We start from the raw sequence: 9899 nt of genomic DNA, 5'->3' as shown, positions 1-9899 counted from the left end.
AATTTCTCTTTCGGAAGCTTCTCTTAGCGATTGTGCGGCACTTGTTCCCGCTCACGAACAAGTCAGTCAACTCGAATACGGACTGCCGGTGGCACACTGACTGCCTCTCGCAACATCCACCCCCGTTTTAGGAAAAACGGTTTTAGAAAACGGGTTTAGAGAAAAGGTTTTCATAAGAAGTTTTTGTGAGTGTGAATAAAAAAAGAAAGATTGTAGTAGGCTAGAAAGCGATAAGCAACAACAACAGCTTTATAGAGTACTACTCCAAGTATGGGGAAGTGATGATTAGTCTTATACCCATATAGTGCATTCTGAACAAAAAGCCAACTGGCGCCCTTGCATATGCAAAAGGGCGAGTGGTCACTTAAAATGAAAATGTAAAGAAAGCAAGCTAACTAAGCTAATACAACACATGATATGAAAGTATGCTAGAAAGGGGTTGGATCGGGCATGCAGCCATGGGCAACAGGCCCTGACAAGCATGATCGTGACACAGTGCATTGGAGAGCATGGACGAGCTGAAAAGAATGAGAACTTTGATTTGAAGAGGGAAAAAAAGACTAGAAAGGGGAGAAAAAAGAGGAGAGAATAGAAGAAATAAGAAGAAAAATAGAAACGTTTGTCATGGAGCTATCTAGGGTGACTATCAACGAAAACAAAGAGAGTTATGGTTCGTCTTGGTCCTTCGAATCGGACTCGTCAATTTTGGTGAGCGTCAACATGAGCACAGTGGTCGGATTAAACTGATGAAATTCGATATTAAAACTTTTGAGAAATGGATTTTGTAGAGCAAGGACGGTTCAAGGAAAGGAAGCATCAGCTGTATTAGACGGAATCGTTGCATGGAGATGATTAAACGAGGTTCATCACTATAGAGTAAAAAACATTTTAGTTGCCTATAAAATTAACTTCTTTTTTTAGCCTTGCACTTATAGGGCTTTTTTTTATAGTTAAAAGTACAGTGTCAATTGATTAGTCGGCCCTCTTTCTGGCTCCTAACCGGTTGGAAGTTGGTTTTTCAAATTTTCATAATGAAAAATGGACTACCAACCATACAATGATAAAACCGACACCAATTTCGATTTCGATCGATTATTCGGTTTTTGGATTTAAGTTGATCATCCTAAATATGGGTGCAGTTTAGTGGATAACCACATATTTTTCAAGACCAATATACACAATATTTCAATGAAAAAATACACATGTTTTAGTTGCCATTTTATTTATATTTCATAATTATTTAACTGTAAGCAAATTGTTTAAAAATTATATGACTTTAAATTGCAAGTTATTTTTTTTTATTACCAATTATCTAATAAAAGTTGAGGCAACACAGGTGTTGAATCAGTTAATTAAATGGATTTTTATATGATGAATAAAATAGAAAAGAAAATAAGATACATAAATGGATATGGTTTGAATTTTTAATATTTAGCCTCCTTTTGATAATAATTTCTTCTTGATTTTGTATTTCCTGTTTTTGGTTTTCTATTTTTTTAAAAACTGAAAAAAAAAAAAACAAGTTGATAATTGTGTTTTTGTTTTCTATTCTTAAAAAACCAAAACAAATTTTGATGACATTTTTAGTTTTATATTTTATAAAAATAAAACTATTTTTACCTTATTTTTTTTTCTAACATACATAATCATTGAGAGTCTTTACCTTTCCTTCTTTGTACCCATTCATGCTTCGCTAAATCATGGCATGGTAAAGGGATTGTCCGAATTTGGCCTTTCCTCTTCTTATCCGCTTATGATTCACTGATTATGGCTGATAAAGAGAGAGAGTAAAAAAAAATAGTAAATAGAGCTCATCGCAAAAAGATTCGAATATGAGAAATTTCTCTTGGATTCAAAAAGAAAGAAATGAAAATGGAAACGAAATAAAATAAGGTGTTTCTAGCTCGAGTTTCATATCGATAAATCTCCATATTTCTCCCAATTATATTTGGTAAAACTATATTTCTATTTTTCACTTTAAATTAAATTTCATATTGACAAAACTACTAGTGGGATTTGTGCTCTAGGATCTAGTAATTAATGTATTATTTTATAAATTATTTCATTATTCTATTTGAAATATTATATTATCCATTGAGTAAAAATTCAAGGCTATTAGTGTAATCTAAAAAGTATGTAGTTGACATACGGGTGAGTTATATTCATGAAATAACCTAAAGGGCTATATGGATAAGTTTTGGTGTTGTATCCTAGTGACAGAAGTATACGACCTACTTTAAACTGTTATAAATGATTCAATTCCAAATTGTTCATGTGGAAATATACGATTGAGGGTATCATATTTTGGGATTTATGTCCTAAATTTCATAGTTTGTAATCTTGTACACTATTATTTATTAATAAAATAAAGAGGTATTTCATTCATTTATTAGTCTTGCATAACTTATTCCCATAAACTATGATCCATGGTTATTTAATGCAACTTGAACGGTATGTGATAGACATACAGTTGGATGTGTTCAAGTATTAACCTAAAAGGCAAAGTATATAGATAAGGTTGGGACATTTATCCTAGTATACTTTAGATATGATCACTTTGTAAATATTACAAGTATTGTAAGCGTTACGAACGATTTGATTCATGTCATTCATGTAATAGACATTGGAGTGGATGTGAATTTGTATAAGAACTAGACCACAGAATAATTAATCTTTCACCAAAACACCGTTGATTGAAAAGATTAATATTTCATAGGATACTGTAGGTAACTCAATCTCAATCCCGAGTGAGTTATGGACTTCTGTCTATGAGAGATTGTCCCTTTGATTTTACGGTAAAGTGCCCTCGTCGCCTACACAATATGCCTTAATTTTTGACATGACCGAGTGAGGAAATGGATAACTAAAGGAACTCTTATAAAGAGTATCTATGAGCAGAAGCAAATTGTTCCATATTCATTGTGACAAAAATAACGCATTCACAATCAAACAGACAAGTTATGCATTTAAAACAAATTACAACATTTTTTCAAACATAAACAACAAAGGAACGAGAGACATACTAGTTAAAGAACTCTTCTTCTCTTAATCTCGCTCTCGTCAAGTCAGCAACCTCGCTGTCGCTGAGATCTCAAGTATCTCCACCAAATCTCGCTGTCGTCTACCACCGACTTCTCACGAACAAGCAGAAAGGAGGACACCACCACTCGGTAACCTCGTATTCTCGGAGTGAGAATCAGGAGGTGTGGGCTTGTTGATTTGGTAAAGAGGAGAGGAAAATGAATCATTTAAAGACCAAGCAAGTGGAGAGATATGGAGTCTATCGCATAGAGGATGCTTGATCACTACTACAGAAATTAGATTACTTGACTTTTTCAATGTCAAGTAAAGGGTATACTTGAACTTATAAAAGCGTCGAGTATTCGAGTGTCAAGTATAGTGTGATAACTTGACTCCAAAAAACGTCAAGACAAATGTTCTTGATACAATTTTCATGTCAAGAAAGATAATACACTTGACATTGGTGGTATGTCAAGTTTATTGATTCTTGACATTGATTACATATCATATATAATAACTTTTTGACATTTTTTATTTGTCAAGTATATGTCTTTTTTTTTTTTTCAAATTAAATCCCCAATCGATATTCTCATTTTCTGCTTTGTATTCCAACAATACAATTACATAACTAAATAAATTATACATTTAAGATCTATCAACTCAATATATTCACTAAAAATCCATATGTTCAACTATGACCTTTCATATGAACACTCCTCACAAATTACAACAATATTTCTCTTTCACATGTACATGCACAAAATAAAATGTCAACTATTGCTTTTGTATACAAAACTCAACTTTCAACAAACATAAAAGTGAAAATTGTTTAATAAGTAACCTCTCAATAAAGTACATTATTTAATCTATATATTGAGCTTTAAGTCTATAGATTGAGAACTAAAGATCAGCAAGCCATGTTTAAGCAAGTCAACCGCAAAATAAAATAAAAGGCGATAACATCAAATTTCAAAATATATAAATAAGTGTTAAGAAACAACAACGAAAAATTCACACACAAGGAAAAATGTACATGATTGGCTTACTTTATGCAATGGAAAAATATCATACTCGAAACTTAAAAAATATCTACAACTTAAATAGTTATGGACTTACTGGGATTTCATTCATTCTCTTTTGACCATATTCAACCTAACACTTACCTTTTGCTACAAAACAAAGAAGATGGGAGAGATTTGAGAAAATATAACAAAGAAGAAGAAGATTATCAAACAATCAAGATAATGCTAAAATTTAAAATAGAAGAATCAGATCTACCTTTCCCAACTTTCACAACTTTACAAAAAATAGAGAATTGGAAGCCCAATCTTATCTACAAGAATACAAAATTTCTTCAATTCATTCACCAAAATAACCAATTAACTCCAAATAAATTACCAAAGTGTGGCTTGATTCGAATGCCACTAAATAACTACAACAAAGTAATTAACCTACGAAAAGTTCAATAATAATGGTTCAAAAACAAAAATCCAGCAACTATGTAACAATTCCAAAAGAGTTCAAGACCTCAATACCTATCAAAATTTCGAAACATCGTTAACTTTGTTGGACAGGCTCCAATCCGTTGAAATCTTTGAATTAAACATCAAAAATTGAAAATAACTCAATTATTAGACAAATATTTCAAGGGTATCAAAGAACTTTAATACTACCTCCAAACTTACCAAAACCTTGCCAAGATCGGTCTCAAACCTATTGGACAGAAACTCAACTCTTTCCAACACTTCAAAATCAATCAATAAAGAAGATGCTACAATTCTTTATGGCTAACAACTTTGCTTCCAACAATATTTTTTCATATGGTTACTTAAGTAAAATGGCAACATGACTTTTAGGAACACCAAGCATTAGAAATCTATTTTTATGATATTTATAATAACTTTGTAAAACAATTTTTTTTTCATCTCCTATATTTTATATTCTTTCCCTTTAACGATTTATTTTTTTCTACATCTTTCGTCTTCTATATATTTATTTGTTTTAGATTTTTTAAATCTTTTATACCTTAATCTCGGTGTCTTAAATGTTAGAAGTTTTAAAACTTAATGCAATATCATTTTTTTACCTATATTTTTTGGAGTTGTATCAATTAAAATCTTAAACTAATAACTGTATCAATTTAAACTCTAACTTTTATAAATGTATCAATTTTACAGCTTACTCTAGATTTTGTTGCCCAATATCCTGTGGAACTTTTGATTTCAATCACTTCAGCTCATAAATTCATAAGTTAATTTATTTAGACTTTTCTTCACGATTAGCTTTGAAAATCATCGTAATTGATTCTAAATGTGTGTAGATTTCTTCAAATGTCAAGTGTACAAAATAATGATTAATTTATTTAGCTGATTTTTAAAATCATTGGTAAAATAGATAACAAATAAAGAATTTAAGAGATGAAATAGTATCATAGATCAATTTTCAAAAATAAAAACAAAAAATTAAATGATTAGCAAATGAGACTTAAATAATTACGAAACATGACTTAAAATATCACATCAAATTTTCAATTCTTTCGTTCGTTTTGTAACATATAAGTTGTAACTGCCACATGCATGGAACTCTATACAAGAGTTTTAGCATTCACATTATTACGTTTTGGATTGGGTGAGGACCATCTAACGGTCCTTTTGGCATGCAATTTCAAGCGTTGAGATCCACTGTCGCCGTTTGTTCCTCTTTCCCTTAGCAATTTTAAGAGTGTCCGAGCGGCGAGAAGTCGAGCCTCGGGCACAATTAGTTGTGGAGATGATTGTTGAATGAATGGTAATGCATTGTTAGTCAATGTTGTGGGTTCTAAAGGGAGGATGTTTCTTGGAGCTGCCATGAGGGTTGTGGGAGAAGACATGATGAAAGAGAACAAGTACATGAAAAGGAAAGGACCACATCTTAAAGTCATTGAAATATAGGAAGTAAAATTAAATAATTCAAAACACAAAAGATAAATAATTCATATGAATTGTGAGATGTTGAGGATTAGGTTTTAAATAGGATTTTATGTAGAGAAGAGAGAAAGTCATTGTACAAATTTAAGAAGGCAGTTGTTGCTTTGGTGTATTTGTTTTTTATTTGCTATATTTGTGCATTTCACAAACTCATTTTTCTAAGTTTGTAAGAATATCAACTTTCTTAAACCTCATTCTATGTTGCTAAATGATAAAATTTCCTCATCATTTATAAATTTCCGATTTTGTATCATTTAATCATTCTCTTGTTTGGTCAATGATTTAAGCGGTAATTATTGTATTTTTAGTTCTATGTTTTTAAATTAATGCTTGTTTATATTTTAAAAAAGAAATACTTAATTCTTAGTCAAATTCTAAAAACAAAAATAAGTTTTTTGAAAACTACTTTTTTAATTCTTAAAGTTTAGTTTGATTATGAAAATTTTGGTGAAAATTGATAACAAAAGGGGACTTACGTGAAATAGTGTTTAAATATTTAATTTTTAAAAATAATTATATGAAAAGTCAAATAATTACCCAAAGAACTCTATATCAAATGAAAATTTGTTTTAAAAAAAACATAGAACAAAAATAGAGAATTGGTAATAAAACAATTATTCCTAGTGTTAAAAGACTATCTAAACGTAGCTATGAATAATTGTTTGGTCTACTCTTTAAGTAAGGGGCATTTCCCCAATTTTAAAGTTTAAATTTGAAAATCTATATTCAAATATTGGTAATATAATACTACTTGTCCTCATTTACTCTAATGACCAAAAAATGTACTTAAGTGCATCTTAGAATGCACTTATTGTTGTAGCTCACACCATCTATACACATAAAAGTTCTAGGAAAAAAAGAAGAAGAAGAAAGAAGAGTTTACATGTGACAAATATTGGATGGATATGAGTAAGTAGGTGCGTTGCAAAAATATGAGTAAGGGTGAATCATAGGTCGGTCTATTAGATGTAAAATTGGTTAGTTGGTCATTCCCAAATACTTCTTATGGATCCTCCTCCACCAATAAATAAGGCCTGTTCTTTAACTGTTCAACAAGAACAGCAGATCTCAGCCTCTGCCCATCCTTCATCTGCTGTCACCTTAGCTGTTCACAAGCTAGAAAACAATCGACAATCACAGCCAAACCATAACCCAAATAATTCATCCAAACAGAACAAGAATAGGCATGTATGCACATATTGTCATATTTCTGGTCACACCATTGACAAGTTCTATAAACTACATGGTTATCCACCTGGTTATAAGCCAAGAAACATAACAAATAATCAAGTTCATAAGGTCCCTAATGCTGCCTCTTCTGCTTCAAGTCCAGTCGTTGACACTACTCAAACAACACCTACATCTTCTGTCAACCTCCACAATGAAACACTTACTGATTGTCACAATATACTCACCATGCTTCAGTCCAAACTATCAACTGTTAAGGTTAACAATGATGCTATTAATCATGTAGCAGGTACATAATCTTCCAATATTCTTTTAGTGACTGAATTGTTGACTCAGGTGCTTCCGCACATATATGTTTTCAAAAACATATCCTTGCTGATTTGAAGCCTTTTGCTAGTTCTATTCTTTTGCCTAACAAAACACACATATCGGTTCACTTTGCTGGCTCACTTGTCCTATGTGGGTCCATAACTCTTCATCATGTGCTCTTTGTACTAGAATTTCAATATAATTTGTTATCTATCAATGCTCTCATGTCCGATAATTATCTATTTGTTCAATTTTCAAATGAATATTTTGATATTCAGGCCAAATCCACTTTGAGGACGATTGGCACGGGTAAACTACATAATGGTCTGTATCTTTTGGAGAATCCATATGAAACTTCCATTGTCCGTGATGTCTCACATCCTTTTTCTGAGCTATGGCATTCTAGGCTTGGCCATCATTCTCTCTCTTGTTTATCAGCTTTAAAGAACATTTTGTCACTTGATTCTTCTTCATTGCATCACTCACATCCTTGTGAAATCTGTCCACTAGCAAAACAAATGAGATTAGCTTTTGATCACATAATCATAAAGCATCTACTCTTTTTGATACTATACATGCTGATGTTTGGGGACCTATTTCTACATGTTCTTATGCTGGTTATAAATACTTCCTTACCTTGGTTGATGATCACAATAGATATACTTGGGTGTTTTTTATAAAAAAGAAATATGACGTCCTCTATATCATCCCACACTTTTTTGCATATATAGAAACTCAATATAACAAGAAAATCAAAAAATTTCATTCAAACAATGCCCCAGAATTATGTTTTACTGAATCTTTTCTTCAAAATGGTGTTATTCATCAATTTTCTTGTGTGGGAAGACCAGAGCAAATCTTTGTTCTTGAGAGAAAACATCAGCACATAATGAATGATGCTCAAGCCCTTTTCCTCCACTCTCGAGTTCCTTTGCATTTTTGGAGTGAATGTATCTTAACATCAGTTTTTCTCATCAACCGTACTCCATCATCTCTTTTAAACTGGAAGACTCCATATAAGCTTTTACATGGCAAGGCAACTGACTATTCTCTTCTCAGAACCTTCAGATGCTTATGTTTTGCATTTTCTTTACAAAATGGCATAACCAAGTTCAACCCACGTGCCACACCTGCTATTATTGTTGGATATCCACCTGGTATGAAGGCTTATAAGTTGTTTAATATTGAAAATAATAAGTTCTTCATATCTCGAGATGTTGTCTTCCATGAATCACTTTTTTCTTTTCATAAAGTTACTTCCAAAAATGATCAACCATCTTGTCTTCATGACCTTGTTTTACCCAAATCAGTTGATGTCCATTTCTCCCCTCAGCCGATATATTGTTCAACAGTCAATGAGTAGGCCCCTTTGTCCAGCACACCTACCGATGCCTCTAATCCTACTAATTTTTCTTCACCCAATGACCCTTCAGTCGACAATCCTATTTTTACAAGCTTACCCTTTTTATCTAGCCCTGCAGTCCCTTCAGCTCCAAATAAATCACCTCTTTTATCCACTTTACCGCCTTCTAGCCTTGTCATACTATAGTCTAATCCATCCTTCACCCCTGTTTCTAAACCAAGTACATCTACCCCCATCACACAGCCTGCTGTCTCCCAACCCAATCCATCTGTTCCTACCTTTGAACCAAGAAAATCCACTCGACTTTCTAAGCCCCCTTCTTATCTCCAAGACTACCATTGTAGCCTTTTTCACTCAACTCTTTTCCCTTCTTCCTTCTCTTGTTATCCCATATCATATGTTTTATCATATGAAAGCCTCTCCCCAAATTTTTAAACCTTTTCCTTGGCTGTGTCTTCTCATTATGAGCCTCAATTTTATCACCAAGCTCTCCCTTTTGATCATCGGAAGGAAGGTATGCGACTTGAGATTCAGGCCATGGAAGACAATCATACTTGGGATGTTGTGGTTCTACCTCCAACAAAACATACAATCTGTTGCAAATGGGTCTATAAGATCAGACATAAAGCTGATGGAATAGTGGAGAGATACAAGGCATGGCTACTTGCAAGGGCTATACTCAACAAGAGGGATTGGATTTTATTGAGACTTTTTCCCCTGTTGCAAAGCTAGTCACTGTTCGAGTTCTCCTTGCTATGGTTGTCTCTCATAATTGGAACCTCATCCAATTAGATGTGAATAATGCATTCTTCCATGGTGATTTTTTTAAGGAGGTATACATGGATCTCCCCCTCGGCTACGAGCCTCTGGGTTTTTCTAATCTAAATGGCAAGCTTGTATGCAAACTCAAGAAGTCCATATACAGTTTGAAGAAAGCCTCACGACAGTGGTTTGCAAAATTCTTTGATGTTTTGATTGGGTCCTATTTAAGTAGTTTCACTCTTCTCATGTGACAAATCATCCTACAGGTGGCTTCTTTATAAATTACTTAG

The sequence above is a fragment of the Benincasa hispida genome, chromosome 3 (genome assembly GCF_009727055.1).
Source record: "Benincasa hispida cultivar B227 chromosome 3, ASM972705v1, whole genome shotgun sequence".
Classification (NCBI taxonomy): Eukaryota; Viridiplantae; Streptophyta; class Magnoliopsida; order Cucurbitales; family Cucurbitaceae; genus Benincasa; species Benincasa hispida.
Note: the sequence above shows the minus strand (reverse complement) of the source record.